The sequence below is a fragment of the Trachemys scripta genome, chromosome 5 (assembly GCF_013100865.1).
Source record: "Trachemys scripta elegans isolate TJP31775 chromosome 5, CAS_Tse_1.0, whole genome shotgun sequence".
NCBI classification, from domain to species: Eukaryota; Metazoa; Chordata; order Testudines; family Emydidae; genus Trachemys; species Trachemys scripta.
The window spans coordinates 29,401,647-29,423,694 of record NC_048302.1 but is presented as its reverse complement, the minus strand read 5'-3'; the positions used below and the strand labels follow the sequence as shown (position 1 = coordinate 29,423,694).

Here is a 22,048-nt window from a genome sequence, read left to right as displayed (position 1 = left end):
TAGGGGTGAGGCAGAGAGGGGTTAAATGGGGAGGGGCCATGTGGGGAGGTCCCAGGTTAGGGCTGGGGGTCACGTGGAGGGTGGTCACAGGGGTTACTTCCCTGACCCCCAGCTTCTCCCTCCTCCCCCCCCCACCCCCGCAAAATTTTTCCCACCAGTAGCTGTCCCAGCCCGTCAGGGTAAGCTGCTAGCAGGCCGGGACGCTTTGTTTTCTTAGGTTTAACCTCTGTGCCTGCAGACGCTCAAGGTAAACAAACCATCTTGGCCCGCCAGTGGCTTATCCTGATGGCCTGGGAACCAAAGTTTGCTGACCGGTGAATTATAGAGTCAGTTTATGAATGGGTCATAAAAATTTGTCATTTTTACTTATCCATCTTGGGGGGGGGGGTCGGCTTATAAATGAACTGGCTTATGATCGAGTATATACGGGACTTTTTTTTTTTTTTTTTTAATACGTACAATGGACTTTTGATTCTTTCTTCCCCTTCCTCTCATCGCTCTTTATATGAAAGAGCAATCTTTCATAAAATCCTCATCTCCTGCGCTACAACTGACACCCAACTTTTCAATCCATTAGACAGCCAGAAAAGTTTGCTCGCATCCAGATGAGGATGTAACTTTTCTGTGTGTTTTTGCACAAGAGCGTTCCCCATCCACCCAAAAAAGATCTGCTGGTTCTATTACAGTACTAATACATTAGTACTTCTCTTCATTTTTTATTTACTGGGATACTTAAACAGTGAGACAGCTGTAAAAACTCAGCTACCATTTTTTTAAATTCTCCAAACGGAAGTCAAACCACTAAGCACAACATATTAATATGAAAAATGGAATAAAGCACCAAGAGTGCTGGTATTTTTCTACACATAGAGGAAGGCAGGTGCGTTCAGTCTGAATTAGCTTTTATTCTAGATGAAGAAAAACAAGAAAAAATAAAACCAAAGTCTCCATGAGAGCGCAGTGTATATTCCCGTATAACAGGCTGCAACTACTCAGAGAATATGGTGGTTGCACTATGCGTTGATAGGCAAAGTTCTTTAGATACGCAAAGGTGCGATAAAAGGACACAGGCACCACAGTTTCATACCTACACATCTAAACATCGGATCTGAAAACTCTAAGAGCTCATGGTGTCTGGATTATTCATTTATTTAGGTTCCAACCCATCTCTAATATAAGATCATTTAAAGTTGTCCATGTTTCCCATGGATTTTTCAGGAAAACTTCCTAATAGAATGAAGGTTCTTGTGGGTTTCTTTTTAAAACTAGCTTTGCTTATCTCCTTTCCCATTTGGTGTAGTTTCAAGCAGCTCCTCAGTAAGCCACAAAAATGTTAACTATCCAGTTCAGTTTAAGTGGGTCCCAGGTTAAATAAATAGTCTGCACAGGCATACTACCTTTCTTCTCCCTTCTATGGTAGTCCTGAATGCACTCATTTCACATAGATCAAGGGCATTTAAGTTGTTTAGTGAGGAGACCATGCACTGCAGAAAGTATTGCTTTCATAGTGCTGTGTTTCTATAGTAACCATCTTATTAAAGCACAGCAGCCATCTGCTTTAAATATTAACTTCACAAGACCATCAGGACTGGCTTTAAAACAATATCACATGTTCATTAAATATTAAAACTAGAAACAAAGGGCTAGAGGAGAGAGCTTTCCTGTTCCTTGAATTTTCTCTTTAAAAAAAAAAAAAAGCTGTTTGTTGCCTTTAAATGTTAAACAATTTTAGACTTTGTTCCAAAGAATGGTTTAGATGACCATGCTAGGTCATGTCTCTAAAGCTTAAGCATAATTTTTAGATACTCACCAAATGAATGAAGAATACAGTTTAATGAGTGATCCCATTTGCATATATTTCTTTGTAATAATTAATTTTATGTACAATGGTTTCATATGATAGTAGTAGTCTTCTGAATACTGAAGTGGAGAACGTTTTGGGGGCTGGGACAGACAGGGATACACTTCTCATGTACATGTGAAGTGCCATATTGAAGCAGAACTATTGTCCATTTAGTTCTGGTCTGCTACAGTGCACATGCTTCAGTGAAAGGAATATGGTCCCACAGTAATGTACCTAGCAAGTGAGCAATATTGTTTTCTTTCTGATTACTTCTAGAGATCAGCTTATATCCTGAAGCATAAAAACTGAAAACCTCTATAACTTTTATCCTGGTTAGTGTAATTGCAGGGACTGTTCTTATTTCATGTAAATGTCCGCTACCGTCACTACTTACATACCAAATTACTTACCTCAGTAATATCCTGTGACAGCAAGTTCCTTGTGTGATTGCACTAGTTTGTATTCATTTCCTTTTATCCAATTGAAGTGTATTGCCTTTTAATTTTACCAAGTGCCCTCTTTTCTTTTTTTTCATACCATACTATGGGAATGAGTAAATGCAAATGCCTGGCTGGCCATATATACATCTATCATACTATATCTACTCTTGTTCTTCTACATCATTCCTTCCCCTAGTTGCTTTCATTGCCCTTTACTTGATCTTTTCTATTTCTGCTCTCTCCTTTGTGAAATGATGTGACCCAAACTTTGGGTATGCAAAGTGATGATGTACATGGCCATCTAGGACTTCCCTGTGGTTGCTTGGAACTTCATGGTAACAAGGGGGATAGAATTCAGATCCTCCTACTCCAGCAGCATAGCTCTGCCACTTGAGCTAAAGAAAAATCTTTTAGTAGTAGTATGTCTATCAGCAGTGTCAAGCATCCAGTAGAGGTCAATGATACATATAGACAGGTCAGTACATTAATACGGTGATAATTTCAGTATTGTACTCTAACCTCTACTTAATTCAACCTCACATCTTTGGGTTTTTTTTGTTTATTTGTTTTTTGATCATTGCTAAAAATTGAGCAAGATGCTTTCATTTAGCTGTCTGAAATAGTGTCTAGATCATTTTCCTTGAGAGGTTATTTTTTATTATATATTGAGTGCCAACAGTGTGCTCAGCCTCATACAGATTTAAGTACATGGTCCTTTCCCCAAGGAGTTTACAGTCTAGTTTTATTCTCAGAAAAAAAAAGAAAAAAAAACAGATTACAACAAATTCAGAATTCAGCATTTCATATACTTTAAAGTTTCATCCAATATATGCTTCTTTGTACTAGCTAACATTGACTTAATCTGTTCTCATGCAGTCTGATGTTTTCTTAGGTGCTTCTGGAGTTTCTTGTACTCCTAACCTAAATATTGTGTCTCATCAGCAGATCTTGCCACCTCACTCAGTAATCACACCATCTTCCTCATTATTGGTCCTAGCACTGATACATGGGGAATTCTTAATATTCGCATCTTCCTGTGGGAACTCTTCCAAGTTTGGTTCTAATCAAATTTGTGGTTTCTTAGGTCACAGGCCTTGAAGTTCAAAAAGATCCTGGTTAATCAAACCCCGTTTTCCCATGGTAAAATCTTCATGCAAATACATAGGCAATGTTCAGGTTGGGTTTGTTGGTATGCTTTTGTATCGATTCTTGCGGGATTTGCAGGATTGTGGCATCCTTCTCTTCAATAATAGTCAAACTACTACAAGAAAAACCCATCAAAATGTAGTGTTGCCCAGACCACAGGGCCTGATCTACAGCTGTCAGACATCTATAGAAGTCTTTTTCCATATATTTTAATTGGCTCTCCGTCAGGCTCATTGCATAATTTCTCCTTTGTTCTGTCCACTGAAAGAGGAAATAGGTTGTACATGCGGTAGGGAACCATGTTCCATTGAGGGAACAATGGGTAAAGGAGAGGCAAGAGCAACCTGGATTAAGTAGATGCTCTCCAACAGATCCATGGAGGAGCAGCTTCTTCTTGTGAATCACTAAGCTCCACAGGTTTTAGTGGACATACCTCATACCACATCCACAAGGCCATAACTCCTGTCCCTCAAGGGTAGAATTCAGTGGAAGATCCATAAGATAAACAAGTCTCTCTCTCTCTCTCAAGTCTGCTTTACCTCTCTGTGGGATTTTGATCTGATCTTCTGGGAGGTTATGATATGGGTGTCCCCTCCACTGGCATGCTCCAAAAATCAACTGTTTCTAGATGTAATTATTTATTGTGTCAAGAAATGCTTTCTCTAAGTCATGTGACTATCAACCAGCAGATTTTCTACATGTAACAGAAATTAGAGGAGGGTTCCAAGTCTGCTCTCAGATACCTGGGTGCAACTCATTCACTTCAGTAGGAACTATACCCATGTATCTGAGGCCATAATTGGACTTTAGGTGTGGCTTTTGCTAAACTTGTTAGACAGGATTTCCTTTACCCTTTTTATCTAGATGACAAACCCATGACAGAGTCTGCATTTTGAGATATTCATCTAAACTGACACAATATCAGTACTTACTTTTTACCACGCAAAGCTAATCCTCACACCACTCTCTCTCCCACCCCTCCCTCCTCCAGTGCAATGAAGTTCATTTTCATCAGTAGTAACAGCTCTTTGATTACACCTGCTTTATGAAGCAACTTAAAGATATTCTTTTACAATGAAAATTACTATGAGAAAAATGTCACCAGATAAGTTTCTGGTGTCATCAGAATCGTTTTTTAAAAAACACTAAGGCCTTGGCTACACTTGGCAATTCACAGCACTGCTGCGGCAGCGCTGTGAAGCGCAAGTGTAGTCGCGCCGCCAACGCTGCGAGAGAGCTCTCGCAGCGCTGTAAGTATTCCACCTCTCTGAAGGGAGTAGCTTGCAGCGCTGCGAGCGAGCGTGCAGAGCTGCAGGCACTGATTACACTGGCGCTTTACAGCGCTGCACTCGCTGTGCTTGGGGGGGGGGGAGGAGTGTTTTCACACCCCTGAGCGCAGCAAGTTGCAGCGCTGTACAGCGCCAGTGTAGCCAGGCCTAAGTTAAATATGCACTACAGATATGTTAATTACAGTCTGCATGTTCACCTCACCTCCACCTATGTGGATCTTATAAGTTAAGTGTGAACCTCCACTGCAAACAAAATACCGTGGGCGTCATTAACACTAATAATGAGTAAAAGGGAACTTTTTGTTTCATATAAACAAGCCTTGAGTCTTTTGGTTTCTGAGCATTTTCAAAATGCTTTCAGCTTTTCTGGAAAAAATGTTTCAGTATTACTCTTGATGAGAATTCTAGTGCAGAATGTGCACAGTAAAAACCTACTGTTATATTTGAGAGGTTTTTAATACCAGCACCCTACTTTGCCTTCCATCCTATTTGTCTATAACTAGAGATTCACAATAAAGTCTAAGTGCTGTGCAAATGATACATGCAGAGTGACCGTGAGGAGTTCTTTAAATGGGTAGATAGGAGTTATCCATTTTCAATAGTGCTGTTTTTTAAAAGAGCTACTAATTTCTAGGTCTCCTGTATACAGTGTAAAGAACACTTACAACACCCTTCAGTAAGAAGACATCAATAATTAGGGCCCTACCAAATTCACAGCTGTGAAAAATATGTCATGGACCATGAATTCTGATCTCCCTCGTGAAACCTGGTCTTACTTGTGAAATCTGGCTAGTGTAGGGGAGGGGCAGGGCTGGGGACTCTTACCGTGCGCATGTCTCCAGATGCTAGTCCCGGCTGGGCTAGGGAGGGAAAGGATATTCTGCTTTTGAGCTGGATCAGACCCATCTCTGGGGACCTCCCCTGGCTGCAGGTAGCTCCGTGGCTGCTGGTTGGGAGCCCTGCTCTAAAGGCAGTGCCACCACCAGCAGCAGTGCAGAACTAATGGTGGCAATACCGTGGCCCCCCCTACAATAGCCTTGCGACCCCTCTCCCACGAGAATCCCCTTTTGGGTTGGGACCCCCATGATTACAGAACTATGAAAGTTCAGACTTAAATATCATCTGAAACCTTGAAAATTACAATTTTTAAAGTCCTATGGCTATGAAATTGATCAAAATGGACAGTGAATTTGGTAGGGCCCTATCAATAACCAATGCAAATGCCTTTGTTTTCACATGCTGAATACAATTTAAAATTAGCCAAATGAAGAAGCTGGGTGCATCCAGGGTCAAGTCAGGGCCTAGGATACAGAGCATTTCTCCTCCCGCTGTAGTTATCTGATAACTATTTGGTAGCCCATATGAAATGAATTAGTGGTTAGTTCAGAACTGGCATGTGTCTACATAAAAAATTACCATAGTTGATAAAGATTTTGGTAGATGCAGCAGAGGTGCCAAGGATTGAACACGCATGGAAATGAGGGATTGAAAATGAATGGGGAAAACATATGGAAAATGAACTACTCTCATACTTATAAATGGTTCCTCTGGTAGTGATTTGGAGATATATTGACAGGGTGGTATGGGGAAGACTGTACTGAATCTATCTTGAGGAATTAATTCTCTAGGGCTTTCAGTCCGGCACCTTTTGTAAGTGCTAATGTCCTTTTAAAGATAATAAAGGGTTAATCAACTATATATACAGCATAACATGTAACTCTTAAAGTATATGGATTTAGTTATAACTTCTTACTAGATCCTCAATTTATTTTTAAAATACGTACATATTAATCTACATTTGTAGAATTATTTATGGCTAAGCAAACCCTATAATAATCATGCAGTTTGTTATTCTAGATGATAGTAACACCCAACCACTCTGGACTATGTAAATTCAAAATGGAGAAGGAGAATTATTATTAAATACCATAATGACATTAACTTGAGTCATGTAGTGTAGGAACCATGCAAAAAGGTGTGAGCCAGTTGTATCTGATTCTATATTTGATATATTTTATGACTAAGCAGAAGAGGAAACTAGTAATCTTTACTACTTTGGGGAAAGAAAGTCCTTCATCAAATAATTGGTTTTTACAAATAGTTTAATTCCAAAACTGAAAACAGGAAATGGTTTATTAAAGGGCATTGATTGTTTTCAGTTAGTTTAGCAGCATTTTCAGGAAAGGCCTGTCCATCTCCGGCAACTTGTCACATTTATGGTTCTTTTTTCAAAATACAAAATAGCATCTTCTCCTAAATGATGTATTTTCTAGATCCTCCAACCCATCAGTGGAATCTATGTCAAAAGTTAATTTTCTGATGGTTTGCTTGCAGTTTCTAGTGAACTGCTAATTTCTAGCAAGACTATTGCCTTAATGGAACTTAAACCGTTTTTTAAAGTTAACTTTGGCATATTTAATGTACCCAAATATCAGTGAACTTCACTGCAACAGAATATGGAGCATGCAGTAAATTAATTCTGATTCTTGGTTTGTTCCTGGGGCAACATGACTATGCAGCACCCTTTTTCCAAGCTTCTTGGTGAACTTACAATTGAGTCCTTAAGCAGTATTCCTATTCTGCACACCAGGTACGTTACTTTAGAGTACTGAGATTTTTCATCTTTCCACAATTGAATTTTAAAGCAGGAAGTTTTCTACAGAACATGCACAAAATGTCTGAGGAAATGTTTTAATAAGGAATAAAAAGGAACTGGGAGACTGGGGTCACAAGATCACACAGTGTTCATTTTTTTTATGCAATGAGAGAGTGTGACAATAGCTTTACATTGCTTTGTGTCTTTTAAAAATACTTTCTGAGTTAGTTTGGTTAAGAAACAAAATTACGATGCTTAAGAACACAGTCACTTTTACCCTGCCTTTCTAAAACACTTACTCACTGGTACTAGTTAATATCTGCTATTTTAAATCTACAGTGGAAAATTCCCTTCTGATGGCAGTGATATTTCCAAACAACTCAGAAGTAAAATTATCTGCTCAAACGTCCAATGTGTTCTCCAGTTTGTGTTTTGTACAAGTGTCTCAATATTCTCTCCAGCACTCACAATACAGGTCACCATAGCTTGCGAGATACGGCACTTGCTGGCTGTTTCATAACAGACCTTACGAATTCTGGGATCATGTTTGTAAACACTGTAACCATGTGCGCGCGGCCACGTGGCGAGGCATCAGAATGACCTGGAACTCCTACTTGAGAGGTAAACCCTGGCGCCAATACTAATGTAACTAAGCCAACTAACTCTCTTTAACTCTCTCTTCAGTGTAGTCCCACTGCAGCCGCGTGAAGCAGAGCAGGAGGTTATTTGAAGGGGAAAGTGAATTTTTTGCTTGCATACAGCACACGTGAACATATGTTACATTTGTTTGTGTCAAGACAGGCCCCCTCCTCAGATGTAAACAAATTAACAGTGCTGTGTATTTCGTTATTTTCCTTGAAAACCTAAGAAATACTTATTTCTGCTCCCAGAAAGACAATAAAACTTTGAGCTTGTGGGTCCCTGTAATACAGCCCTTTGAAAAAACAAAATACCCTCCCTCCACACACACTATCCCAAATCCCCCAACATTCATGATTTTGAAAGGGCGCGTAGCCAGAATTTCCAAATCAATTTTGGACACACATAACACAGATACCAAGTCTGTAGTATATTGCTGGCTCTATGCTGTTGAAATTAAGACCACAGTTCAGGCGTTTGAGGAAGTAGCCTCAAAATTATTTCTGTTTATCAGCAGAAGTTGCAAAAAGCTATAGATATGACCGGTACAAATAAAAGTCACAAGTCTTTCATTTCCTCTTAACACAAGATTAGCAATTACAGCCACCCAAAGAAAGTTTCTTGGGCCCTAACCATGTGTTCCAATAAATACTGCAGGAAAAGGGGGGGAAAATAAGTAGTGTCCCTGCCCATCTATAGTGATTCTGTTTCAAGTGCAGCTGTGAATCTCATTTGCTGTTGACCTTTGCTATGAGAACTGAGAATAGGACAAAGAGTTAAACTGTTACCAATCCCTGCTGAGTTTGCACTTCCCAGGACATTTAAGCTTCTGTGGGTGTGAGGGGAAGGAAGAAAGATAAATAAATCACGCCCCAAACCAAAACAAGGGGGGGGGGGGAAGAGTACAAAAAAAGTGAATTTTTTTTTGTTTATTTTCCTGAGTAGTTATATCTTGTTATCTTAATGCAAGGTACAGTAGATAAATGAGTCCTTGAACTGTAAACTCCTAAGGAGAGCTTCAAAAAGTCAATACAATTTTAGCTGAGTGACTGGGAATAAGAGTGCTTTGTCTTTTCTGCCTAGGCTACAGGAGGCAATTTAATCCAGTGACACACAGCTATTTAAACCTCTTGTGTGCTATATTCCAATGGCCTGCTAAAATAAACCAAGATGATGGCATTTCTCTCCTAGCAATAATGGGACTGTGGCATCAAATGTTAGCATCAAATATTAGCGGCTCCAAACTATTTACATTTTGCTGAGGCTCATCACTTGAGCCTGAATAGAAAACGCTCCCCAGTTTGCTAATTAAATGGAAATGAGAAAAAGTATCCATTGGTTTTAGAATGTTTTTGAAATCTCGCCAAATAGTAAATGTTACCGGAATTCCTAGTAGCCTTTGTGGCAAGCAGAAGAGAATTTTATTCGCTATCATACGCAAGTTCAACTAGCGCTGTCCAGCTCCAGTTCTCTGTCTAGCAAGAAAAATTCTATTTTTAGTTCACCGCAGACGACCTTGTTCTAAGCTCTAGTGCTGAATATTGCTTAATCGTAACACAAGGGAGATTAGAACAGAATTTGTTCATGAAATACCCTGACCAGTGAGCCCTGTAATTTGCAATTGTGGCTATCAGTAATTGGAAACCTGGACTGGAAATATGGATTTTGGGAATCTCAGCTAACACAGCTGACGCTTGAAATATTGCACTCTCCCGACTGTTACATAACAGCCCTGGGAATTCTGGGACCATGTTTGTAAACAGTGCAGCCATGTGCGCGCAACCCACGTGGTGACTCGAGTCTCACTGGATCTGAAAACTCTTAATGAAAAGAAACAGTGTGGAAGCAAGGGAGAGAAAAGTTTAAGTGTGTTTCTCTCAATCTCTTTCCAAAGGTGTTGACAGCAGAACTGGATCCCTAAATATGACCAAAAAAAAAAAAAAAAAATCCCTATACTCTGGTGACCGTTGCCTTGGACAACATTTGTAGCACTAACTATAGGAAACTCGGTCTCTATATGAAAATTGTTTAAACCCTGAAGAAACAGGATCCATTTTTATTTTGCTTTAGAATACATTTCAAGATTAATTATAATATACCATAATTCCTGGTACAGCCTCGCATAAATGCACTGCAAACTGAAGTTTACAGATTAGATTAGCCAAGATTTCACAGAGCAGGGATATTCCCAAATAAAAACTAAAGAAAGAGCCAAGTATCAATGTGAAAGATCAGTGGAATGAAGAGAGAGAGAAAAATTTACCCTGTTTGATTCAGGTTTCAGAAATAACAGATGACATTTAAAGGCCATTAGTGCTTTTAGGATTATGTTACAGAACCCTCCTCTCACTCCTAACCAGATCTGTGTGTACACTACCTCCTGCAACAGGGAACATTTTTGACAACAAATGGAACTTGCTCTTTTGATGAGCTCAGCTGCTATGTATGACATTTGTGTGAGGGTTCATGAGCTCCACTTGGCCTTAAAATTGATAAGCCAAGTCATAATGTCATTCACATGGTAGCTTTGAGCAAATTCATGGGAACAGTTTGCAGACTGTGGGAGAGCTCATCTTGATGGGAGGATTTAGGGCATTAAAGGTTAATGGGAATTATCGGAGTACCTTGCTCACTGAGCTGACACTATACACCCCTCTCCCATACACTGCAATTAGCTGACACAACATGCTATTTTAAACTCTAATTAGCTCATTGAGAGAGCTTTTTTTTTTGTTAGAGGTGTGCAGAAGAACTGGTATTGGCAGTGAAATTGTGATAGTTTCCTTTCCTCTCCCTCCCCCCTTCCATTATCCCCATTTCACCTGAAGGGGTTGTTTTAGCTATTTTGCCATCAAAGTAATAGTCATCAGCGACCCCTCCTCCAAATGAAAAATGATATTTAAATACAACTTGCATAATTTTGTTTGAGTGGTGCTAGCTTAAAACCACAGAACTTGTTCACCAAAGGAGGTTGTACTCGTTCATGGACAGAAAACACTAACAAAAATTTGCCTTGGAAATAAGTGAAAAGCCATTTGTTTCTGCTTCTAGTTTCCATTTCCTAACATTGCTACTTCTGTTATCTCAGTAAGAGCAGCCAGTTATCTGTTAAAGTCTGCTTGGACAGGAAAGAGGGTTAAGGCACTGGGACTCAGGGTTCTGTTCCATCTCTGCCACAAACTTCCTGTGTGTACTTGGGTAAGCCATTTAGAGTTTGATCCAAAGATTACTGAAGTGAATGGAAAGACTCTCGCTGGCTTCAATGTCGCTTTGCATCAGTGCCTTAACATATCTGTACCTTGGGTCCCAACCATTGCCTATTAATTGTATCCCTTCCTCCCACTTTTTGTCTGTCTTGTCTATTCATAATGTTAACATTTTAAGACAGAAACTTTCTTTTGTGATGTTGGTTGGGATTTCTAGGCCTCTTGTATTACAAACATCAAGTAATTTTACTTTGTTTTGAAAATTATTCAAGAAAGGGATTGTCTGAGTCTCCCTCTGTAGCAATGCTTCTGTTGTTGAGTTCTGAAAGCAATCTACTACTACTCTTATCATTTTTCACTGTCACCGTCTTACTTTTTGACAATCTACTTTGCCGCATTAGGTGGGGCAGGGACTGCCTTATTTTATGTTTGGAAGGCTCTGGGCACAAGGGGACCCTGGTCCTTGATCGGAGCCCAAGGTGCTACTAGAATACAAATAATAAATAGTCAATCACTATCCATTCTGCTTATATTTAAGAACATCAGGACTGCCACTACCAAATTAGGCCAGTGATCCATCTACTCCAATATCTGGTGTCTGACCCTTTAGTATTCTATACCAGATGCTCCAGAGGAAGATTTAAAAATCAGAAAAACAATTGCAGTAGGTAGTTATATACCAACCTGTCCACAGGGAAAGTTTCTTCCCAATCCCCATTAGTTACAGGGTTTATTTTTAAAGAGAAATCATTAACTTGAAATCTAGTCAAATTTTTAAAAGTATTACAAGTAGTTTCAGCTACTGCACCTGCCCCGGAGTCCTTCTGCCCATTTTCATGGTTTAACAGCTGCATTTCCCCCCCCTTTTTTAACCAAAAACAAAATAACATTTTTTCCTCCCACCCCTGCCCCCATTGCCGAAGAATATAAGAAGCTGACTAAATAATGCCTGAATTCTCCAAGCTGCTCTGTGCGCACAGGCCCTTTTGTCCCTGTGGAGCCCCTCTGAAGCCAATGGGGTTCTATGTAAGCAGCATGGTTTGCTAGCACAGAGTAATCTGCAGGATCACAGCCTGACTATACACAGGAGACAGAAGAATTGCCACAGAGTGCTGTCAAATACAAAAATACGGTTAAGTTGAAGGTGTCCCTTCCCATTATCTGGACATCATTAGGTGCTGTTCATGATTTGCTCTTCTTTCCTCATTCCCTCCCCCTCTCCAAAAATCTTCCTTACTATGACCAAGGTGATATACAAATAAAAAGGGTACAATTTTTTTTTTTAACTTTTTACCTTTTCAGGATGTATGGTGGCCTGCAAAGGGTTTTATTTTGTTCACTCTCACTGATATTCCTAAAGAGGAGCAAAGCAAGTCTGATCTTTCCTATTTTTGGTGGTTGACCTCCTGGATGTCTCTGAGGAAATGCAGTCCGTGCTCGCACACATCAATATAATGGGCAGAGTGCTGACCATTTAACAAAGACTTCCTTTCCCCAAAATGTCTTAGTCATACAAGTTAAATAGGTGTTAAAAAACAGCCTAATTTATAATCCCTTTCCCTCTCAATTACTCAGCTTTCACTTTTTTGACTTTCGTGATGTTGTCATTTCAATAACTCCTTTAGCTTTCTTGACAGACAAGATCTGAATTTCTGATGTTTTTAAAAATAGCAAGAAAAAACACAACAAAAACTTAGTTAATTTAAAGAAACATTTTTCAGGCCTTCTTTAATATACTAATTAGGACCAAGGGAAAGGCAAAGTCCAATTTATTTTAATCTTTTGCAGGTTCCCTTTCAAGAGTGGAAGTGCATTTGCTCTAAATTCTGCATGTATTTTAAAACTTACAGGCTGTCATGATTCTGTGACTTTTTTTTTTGGGTGGCGGGGGGTGGAGGGGAGAGAGCAACTTCTGGTTTTAGTGCAATAACAGAACATTTTCCTCACAGTAGTCGTTGCCACACAAAGGGAAGTAAAGCAATTTTTACACAAGAAGAAATATGCAGTCATTCTTTTCTTTTTGCTTACATAACAGCTGAAAGAGCTGTGTGTACTCTAGCATGTATAAAAATGGTATAAACTTCAAAGTATGAGACTTCAAACAAAAATGAAAGGGTACTGAAAGAACACACAGATTAAACAAAGATTAAAAAAAGAAGTAGCAGGAGCAAGAAAGACGGGTGTGATCCAGGAGTAGTTGCTTCCTCTAATGCTAACTAGGGAAAGAACGCCAGTAATAATGGAACTGGATTAGGCCTTAAAGTCAAGGGCAATGCCCTCTAATATCAAGATCAGGCCCAGTATTAACATTGTGTACTCTTTTTTGACTCTCTCTGCACCGGTGGCCCAAGAGGAGGAATAAAAAGGCAATGCAAGCTCAGAAGAGCCATTTTCTAACATCTGCTCTCCTCCATTACCTTTACTCCTGTCTTCCTTACTTTTCTACTAAGCTGCTGCGAAACTAATCTTGGCTCAAGAAAAACTCCAAAAAGAAAACAAGACAAGCCCCTCTTCACTCATTGTGAAGAGTTTGAATGAAATAGAACCAGAAGTTGGATGTTATACAGACAACTGCGCCAAGGAAATGAAGTGATAGATCAAAAAGAACCCATCAGTATGTAATGGTAAAGCACAACCACTGTAATTAAATTAATGCAAGATGGAAGCAACATGAAACAAATAAGGACATGTCACTAAATAGCAACAGAAATGCATATAACACGGCACATGGATTATTATACACAGTCTGTTTTATGACAGTAATACCCAGACTCATCTGGATGAAATCAAAATATGCAGAAGGATTCTGCTGTAGGTTCAAGCATCAATTGCTTTCCTGTCCACAAGAAAATAACCACGTACCCTGGATTCATTTCCCAAAGCATGCGATATGCATTGCCGCTCCCCGAGTACATGCCTGTGGAAAGTGGTTGTAAAGGCTTTAGAATTTTATCAGACAGCAAAGACTAAAACCCCGCTTTAAGCTAAAGCTAATATTTTCAGGATGAATAATACATTAGGAACCTCAGCCAAAAAGGTCTAACAATATGCATGGTGTAGCCAAAATGCCTCTCTACTCTTCCTTATATCATAACCTGTTTGACAACTTTTTGTCAAATTCACAATGAAGTATGAACTAAATTGTCAGTTGGGGTACTTACAACAGATTTATTTTCATCTGCTCTTCCGGTAACCAGCCTGGCAAATCAACAAAATGATTACCACCTCCTTTGAAACAGATTGGCATTGTTCTTTTGTTGAACAAATAGGGAGATGTCTACAGAGCTTCTTATGCTTTATTGAGAACTGAAACTTGACTTACAGTGGTATTCGCTTTCGCAACAATAACGCCTCTGTGTGTGTCAACATGTCTCATTAAGTAATAACTCCGTCCAAAAAAATTGATTTTATTTATAAAGTTGCTATGATTGAGGATTTCATTTTTGTTCAGTAAAGATGGGATCGTTACGGTATTGAAGCGATGAGTAATTTCAAATTAAGGAAGAAAATATAATTTACTGTGGGATCCTTGTATTGTTAAAAGCAGCTTGTGGTGAAAGCTTTTGGTGATGCAATCTTCAAAGAAGAGGAAAGAAAAAAGTAGCCTCATATCAACATTTATTTAACCCCTCGTGAATCTAAGTATCAGTCAACCCCAAGCAAGTGTGCTTGCAGAGCATGAATGCAATCAGGACAAGGGGGGAAAAAAAGCATTATTTGACAAAGTCGCTAACGTAACAAAAAATGCAAAAAGTTCAGCCAAAACTAACCTATTGCATTCCCCCTCTGCCCCCGCAGATCCCAAAATTCACAATCATTGTTTCCCTATGAGAAGCAAGGACGTTCCCTCTGATCTGCACTCACTAACTATGCCAGGGCAGTTACTAGGAATTCTGGGATAGTGTTTGTAAACACTAAAACCATGTGCACACAATCACATGGAGAGCCATCATCCTGACTTTAAACACGTACTCACCTGGTAAACCGTGGCATCAATGTTATTGCATTGAAGCCAAATCAGTATCCATTATTCTACTTATAGTGTCTCATGCCAAAACATTTGGAAGACAGACAGAACTCGAGTGCTTAAGCGTTATAAGGGGACAAGTCATTTTAATCTTAAGAACCAAAATATAATAGTAAGTATAATGTGTTTCATGTGCACAGTAAAGAATACATAGGCAATATTGAGGTAATTATCCTTTTCTTACATGCCAATGAAAAATTCATGTTTAAACTTGAAGAGTCCTCTAGGATGTTTCTCTGGTGAAGCACAAATTTTCAAGGTCTCATGCTGGTTTCTAAAATGATGCAAGCTTAGTAGTGGTATTGTACAAGAAAGATACTTTTTCTTACAATTAGATTACATCAACTTAGTTATTTTAAAAACTTTAAGATGTCTGACCTGTATATGTGGAAAAACTGTCTTGTTGAGCTCCTTATTAAAGTCCACTTTGTAAAGTTATCTAACGCACTCACCTCCTCACTCTTTTTTTACCTCACACAAGAAGACCACAGAACACTTGTCCCATGCGCAGTAGAGTTTTTGTAAACTCAGCCTCCCTAGCTCACTATTTTAGCTAGGCACTTCTGAGGCGCCCACCCAAAACCGAAGTGCCCTAATGTGCAAAATAGGCTTTTGATAGTAAAAATCCAGAAAGATTTTCCAGTAAGTGGAGGTGTAAGACACTGCAGTGGCGAACTGAGAAAGCATTAATTTATATCTCATTATGGACATTTTACTCATTTCTTTGCTCTTGAACAAAGTCTACGAAGTAAGTACACCTTCCATGCATTACATTTCTATGGTATCAGTACATGGAGGTGCCCTCTTAAAGCACACACTAATACACTTCTGAAAATGTTGAAATACCATTTAAGGTGCTTAATTTTAGTTTCCTGCTAAACCTGAGCATATGACAGGCCTGTTACTTTGCACATGGGGCAATGGAAATGAAATGATTTTTCTTTATATATAAGATCAAGCTGAAGGCCCAATTCTGCAAACCATTACTTGTGTCTGGACTTTGCTGGGATTTCTTGCACGAGTAGTACAGAAGGCCTTGCCATGGTGGCCATTCCACACACTGCTACAACATAGCATCTGAATTTTTAACTCCGAATTCACATCCCCGCAGAACACTTTTTTCAAGAAGGCCCTGAAGTCTGTTTGGATTGATAAGTTTTTGGAAAATGCATGGAAAGAAGTATGTGCCAGACTTTGAAAGGAACAAATCTAGATGTTGCCTCAGAACACCCAAGTCTGTGTTAAAGAACTGTATGTTAAAGGGAGCTGTAAAGCATCACACTTAGGTCCATTTTAAAGGTTTAAAGTTTAAAATTCTTCGTTATGAGTGATTGGTTAGGCTTTCTTCCTCTTTTAAATCAGTGCAGTTTTTTAAAATGTGAGCCAAACTAAGTATCTCTTCTCTTCCACCTTAAAAACTGAGTTCAGGTCATTTGGAAGGTCTTTGAAAGAAATCAAAACTTTAAGAAACTTTTTTTTTCCTCTGCCCTCCTTCACTTGCCTATCCTCACACCACAAGACCCATGTCCAATCTTTTGAAACTGAACAATCCTTTATTTCTAGTCAGCAGGTCATTGATTACCCTTGGGATTAGCCCAGTTGATATTTCAAGTTCATATTCTCCTTACTTGACCTCAGATATCTGTATGCATTGAGCAATTCCCTCGGACTATGGTACACCTCTAACCTGATATAAAGCGACCCGATATAACACGAATTCTGATATAACACAGTAAAGCAGTGCTCCAGGGGGGCAGGGCTGCGCACTCCAGCGGATCGAAGCAAGTTCGATATAACGCGGTTTCACCTATAACACGGTAAGATTTTTTTTGGCTCCCAAGGACAGCATTATATTGAGGTAGAGGTATAATTGACTCAACACGGTCATCTTTCTGATATCCAATCTCTTACCCCATCTCCACCCACATGGGCCACTGAGAAGACCATTACTTGTGGTACGTTCTAGTTCTTTGTGTCTGCAGTATACTAGGTAAGTTAAATATGCACTCACTGAATCTGAAAAACATACTAAATCAAGCCGTGATAGTTTGTCCAGTTCTCACCAAACTCATTCAGTGTATAAAAGGACATTTCTTCCAGAAACAAGTTAAATGGATAGGTGGGTGTTTGCTGTAACGTGCTGTACAGGATCAGAATGATGCTGAAAATGATTGATGCACATAATTCCCATTTGGCTTCCAGCCATGATGCAGTCATATGCTTTATCTCTGGTTCACTATAGTCTTTTATTTCCCCTCCCCTTTTGAATCATAGTACATCCCATTCCATTTCAGAATCAGCGGATCAAGCACACAGCCTTTCTAAATGATGTCACAACACTGATTGCTGGCAGAGTGCCTTAACAACAAATTGGAGAGCTGGACTACGTAAATACTGTATATTATTTGGCGAAATCACTTGTGGTTGTGTTCTGCAGCAGTTTCCAAGATAACCACCAACTTTACTTGAAACTTGGCAACTTTATTCAACCACTTTAGGGTTCCAATTGTAAAGCTGGCTTGCAAGAAGTTTCGGTGCTGTTGGCTTTGCTGCTACTACCACACTTAATGCTACTGTGTGGCAGTCAAATGATAGCGGAAGAGGGTTAGTTTGATAAGCCAGAATTTGAGCTCATCCAAAGTTTCAGCTTGAAAAATACATGCTTTAATAAGAGATCCTCTTTGCTTTTGTAAAAACAAAAAAATATACCACTTAGCCTTTAACTGAACAAATTATTTAAAGTGACTATTTAGGCACTCTATTAGAAAACGATTCTGCTGCTATTTAAACAAAAATAATTTAGAAGAAATCAAACATGAAACATTCCCCATAGCTCCCAGAACATTTTGGTAACATTAGCACTACCAGTAAACATCCACTGAAAATCTGAGCACATTTATTTTGAAACCTGTTTTGTTTTTAGGGCCATTTAGATGTCACTAGTATTTGTAAATGATCAGGTAGGGGGATAAGTCCCAGGAGCTGTAGTACATCTTATGGCAACTGCTCAGAGTAAGGGAAAATGGCCCCTTCTAGTTGTGGCAGCTGAAAATTCCAGTTCTGTGGGTAGGAGAGTAATTCTGAAAGTGCCCAGAGTCGTCACACTGAAACCAGACATTTATGGCCATCTATTTCTGTTACCTAATGTAGTACCAGTGACAACGAGAGATCTTGGAAACCTGTCTGTCATAACAATGCCTCGGAAGGCACACATTCCTTGTTCTTTAAACAATGTTGACATGCCAAAGTCTAGGACCATGCGCACTATATCAAAACAATACCAGTTCTCCTGGCTCTTGGCCAGGAACCAATACAATGCCAAAGTCCTAGTTCAAAAGTCTTACTATTAACAACAATTTGGCAGATTTATGAATCTAAGTAACGAAAATGCCTCCCTTCCCTTCCACCCCTTCTTGCCAATATTTATTAATGATTAGTTCAGTATGTGAAAGGTTCTAAAAGGGGTAACACACACAACTAATCTCAGAGGTCCTTGGAACCACTGAGATAATTCTGAGGAACTCCTCTCCAAACAAAATTGTTTTCCACTGAAAGATTGTTCACATGCAATGAAGAACAAGAAAATAAAGAACTAATTCAACGAACTAATCACTAAATTTCCCCTAGCCCAGCTGCTGGATTTAAAGTTTTGCATGGACTTCTCTGACAGGGTTTCTTTGGTACTACATTATATTTCCTGAGCAACTAAGGAAGAGAGTCAATGTATTGCCCATTGGAGAACTATTTGGCTCCAAATTGTTACTTTCCTGTAGAACAAGTAAAAGGTAACAGTGCTAACAACAGCATAAACTATATGATACACTTAATAGTACCTGTATGTAGCTGCTGCATATTATTATAATGGACTACACAAAATAACGGGAAAAGCTTTATTTGCTTGACGGAGTAGGAATATATTCAACTGTCAACTCAGATTGATCAAGACTCTCTGGGCTATTAATGTTTAATTTTGCGCAATCATTTGAAAATTAGATAACTTTAGTAACACAGAAGTGAAGGGAAATAATCCACAATGGTAGAAAGCTTTCAAGAAGAGAAGAGAGCACATTAAAATATTACAGGTCTGAGAAATGAAGAGCTGAAAGGAAGTGTTTCTTTATGACATTAGATGGGTTATACATGCAACATGATTTACAAATAGTAATGTATAAACAACAAAATGGGTTGCCACTTCTGTTTATTTATTGGGTGATATGTGTTATTTAAGATGGGGAAATACAATGATGGTTTTATTTTTTTAATGGGTAAGTAGCCATAAGGACTGGCCAATGAACTGTGCTTATCTTCTGGAGACATGAGTAAAGTGTCCCTTTAATCTGCAAAAACAGCTCATGTGATGGACATTCACTGTTTAAAGCAAATTTGCCTAACTCCTCAAAGATAAGTAGAAGAATGATTTACAAGTGAAATGTTCAACAAATAGTTTTTGGGGTGTAATTTAAAAGGGTTGTGTATGCTTTGTGGTGTGGGTTTCTTCACCTTTTGATCATCCACATCACCTTCTAACTGAAACTTATTCATGACTCTTGACTGTTAACACCTCTCCATTGAATTTCTTTTACAAACATGCCCTATTTTGCAATTCACAGCCTCCAATACAAGTGTCATCATGGAATACACATGCAAATACACAAATGAATATACATGTTATCCCTTCCACTGCAGTAAGTCAACCTGCCATTATAATACAAATATAATGGCCTCATTAGCCAGTAAACAACACCCACTCACCTGCTTTTACTGAGGCTAATGATTCCTCATCTCTGAAATTCCTACATTTCTGGTTTTAAGAAAAATTATACAACCACACTGCTATTCACTGTTCCTTTTCTCAGTTGCTTATCATGTAGTTCTATCACAGTGTTCATTTGCATACTCTCCATCATGGAAAATAATCTCATAATGAGACCTTTGGTTGAAACATTTCAGTGGAAGCCTACTATACCACATCACTTTTCTCCCCCACTTCACACTTTGAAAAGGAAAACTGCTAAGCAGAACAAGGACTAGCTGAATTTCCAAGAATCAAAGAGCAAGCAAAAAAGCCTCCTTTTTACCAAGGGTATGAAAATGACTGCAAAGGCTAGAGGAATGGTTTAATGCTAATAAAAACACAATATCAGGATCTAGTGATGTCAGGTCTGAAAATCATATGTTTTGGATTTTTTCCCCATCAGACTGTAGGTACGTGCCTTACCTGGCTAAAGGCATTTTTAAACTAATGTGCATTATAAAGCATTTTTTTTAGTCACATTGTGTAAGTCGCCTAGATCACAAGATTTAACAAGGATGACAAAGATCATCAAGAAAAAGTAAGGCCTTGCTACAAATCTCTTCTCCATGTCTCTCTTTCTCCCCCTAGGATTGGGTTTTTTTTCCTTCAGTGCCCCTGACCTTGTAGTCCTTAAACTCCACAATCCTTCTCCCCTCTTCTCCCCCTTTGACTGCGCTTGCCTTTGTGTCTGTCTGTCATTCACCAGCAAACCCAATGAAAGCTGATTCATGAGAAGCACAAAGCCAGAAAACAGACTTTCCACGTACAAATTATCTCACAGATATTCCCCCAAACTAGCCCGAACGCCCAGGCTGTAGGCACCGGATCTATCTTTATCAGAAAGGAAGAGTTATCTTTTTGTCCAAAGAAACTATTCCTCTCCTGCTCCCCCGTTCTCCCCCATAGCACCAGACACCCCTTTTGCATTAAATAAAACAACAATACATGAAAGCTAGATGCAGACAATCCCACCAACTATCATATTCAATCAGAAAAATCCTCCTGAAGTGGAAAAAGAAAACCGGAATCCACCGCAGTTTTAAAACACCTCCCGGGGCTCTTTAAAGAACACAATAAAATGCAGTGACAGACTCGGCGCAGGAAAAGAAGGAAACCCACTGAAAGGGAGGAAAGTGGGGCAACAACTGATCATAAGAATCATGAAGTCTTTAAAAAAAAAAAAAAGACACGATGAACACACGTCCCTGCATTACAAAACGAAATAAATACACCGGCCAGTCCGAGGTGCTGAGAAGAGCTGAAAAGCAAAGTTTGGGGTGAGAGCAGCAGCCCAACCCAGCGGAGGAAAGCTACCAGCTCACTAGTTTTTAAACATTTTTAAAACTATATTTGTCAGCCATGTTGGAGAAGCTTCAGAAAAATTTCCTTCCCCTCTTTCTACTTGTAGATCAGGCAGCGGAGCCCGGCATCCCAGCCCCCAGCAGCACGCTAGCCAAGCCCCGCTGAAGGAAAGGGAGAGTTTCGTGGCATTAAGAGAACCGCTCTGACCTCTTTATGTCCCTCAGCCTTGCAGCAATCCAGCAAATGCAGCCTGCTCCCCTTGCTAACAAATCCTAAAGGGCAGCCATCTTGCTTCCTTCTGCTCCTTTACGAAAGCAACCCGAGCCTCCACATCAATATTCATAAGGCCCCTTTGACGTCTGTTCTCATCACTTGGTGAAGCCCCAGTGTTGCTGTTCCCCGGCTCCCGGCAGCGGGCGTGACTCGCATGTGAACTGGCTCCGCCGCGCCGTGGGTGCTGCTGCGGCACCACACCTCCTGGCTCGCTCGGGCGCTAGCAATCCCTCCCGAGGCTTCCCACACAAAGCCTGGCAATGTTTTGGGGGCTGTACAATGGACGAGCAGGACAGGACAGGGCTGCCCTAAAGCTATGGAGTGGAGTCCGAAAAGAGAAGGGCCTGGATGGTTCGCGCTCTCTCTCTCTCTCTCTCTCTCTCTCTGGGTGCTTCTTTTTGTTGTTGATTCCCCTGTTCATTGACAGCCCCTTTCCAACCCAGTGCAGCCAGAGGAGCTGGCACCCCTGCCCTGTGCTAGGGATCGCGCCCC

At 39.7% G+C, this 22,048-nt stretch overlaps 1 protein-coding gene across 2 annotated transcripts in view; it reads right to left on the bottom strand.

Annotated features, from left to right (window-relative positions):
• Positions 1-21,797, bottom strand: part of TET2 (tet methylcytosine dioxygenase 2) — a 90,618-nt gene extending 68,821 nt beyond the window's left edge. For both annotated transcript variants that reach the window (XM_034770829.1, XM_034770830.1), the window contains exon 1: positions 21,491-21,797. The gene's annotated coding sequence lies outside the window, so the exon portion shown is untranslated. The remainder of the gene's footprint in view (positions 1-21,490) is intronic.
• Positions 21,798-22,048: the final 251 nt, after the last annotated feature.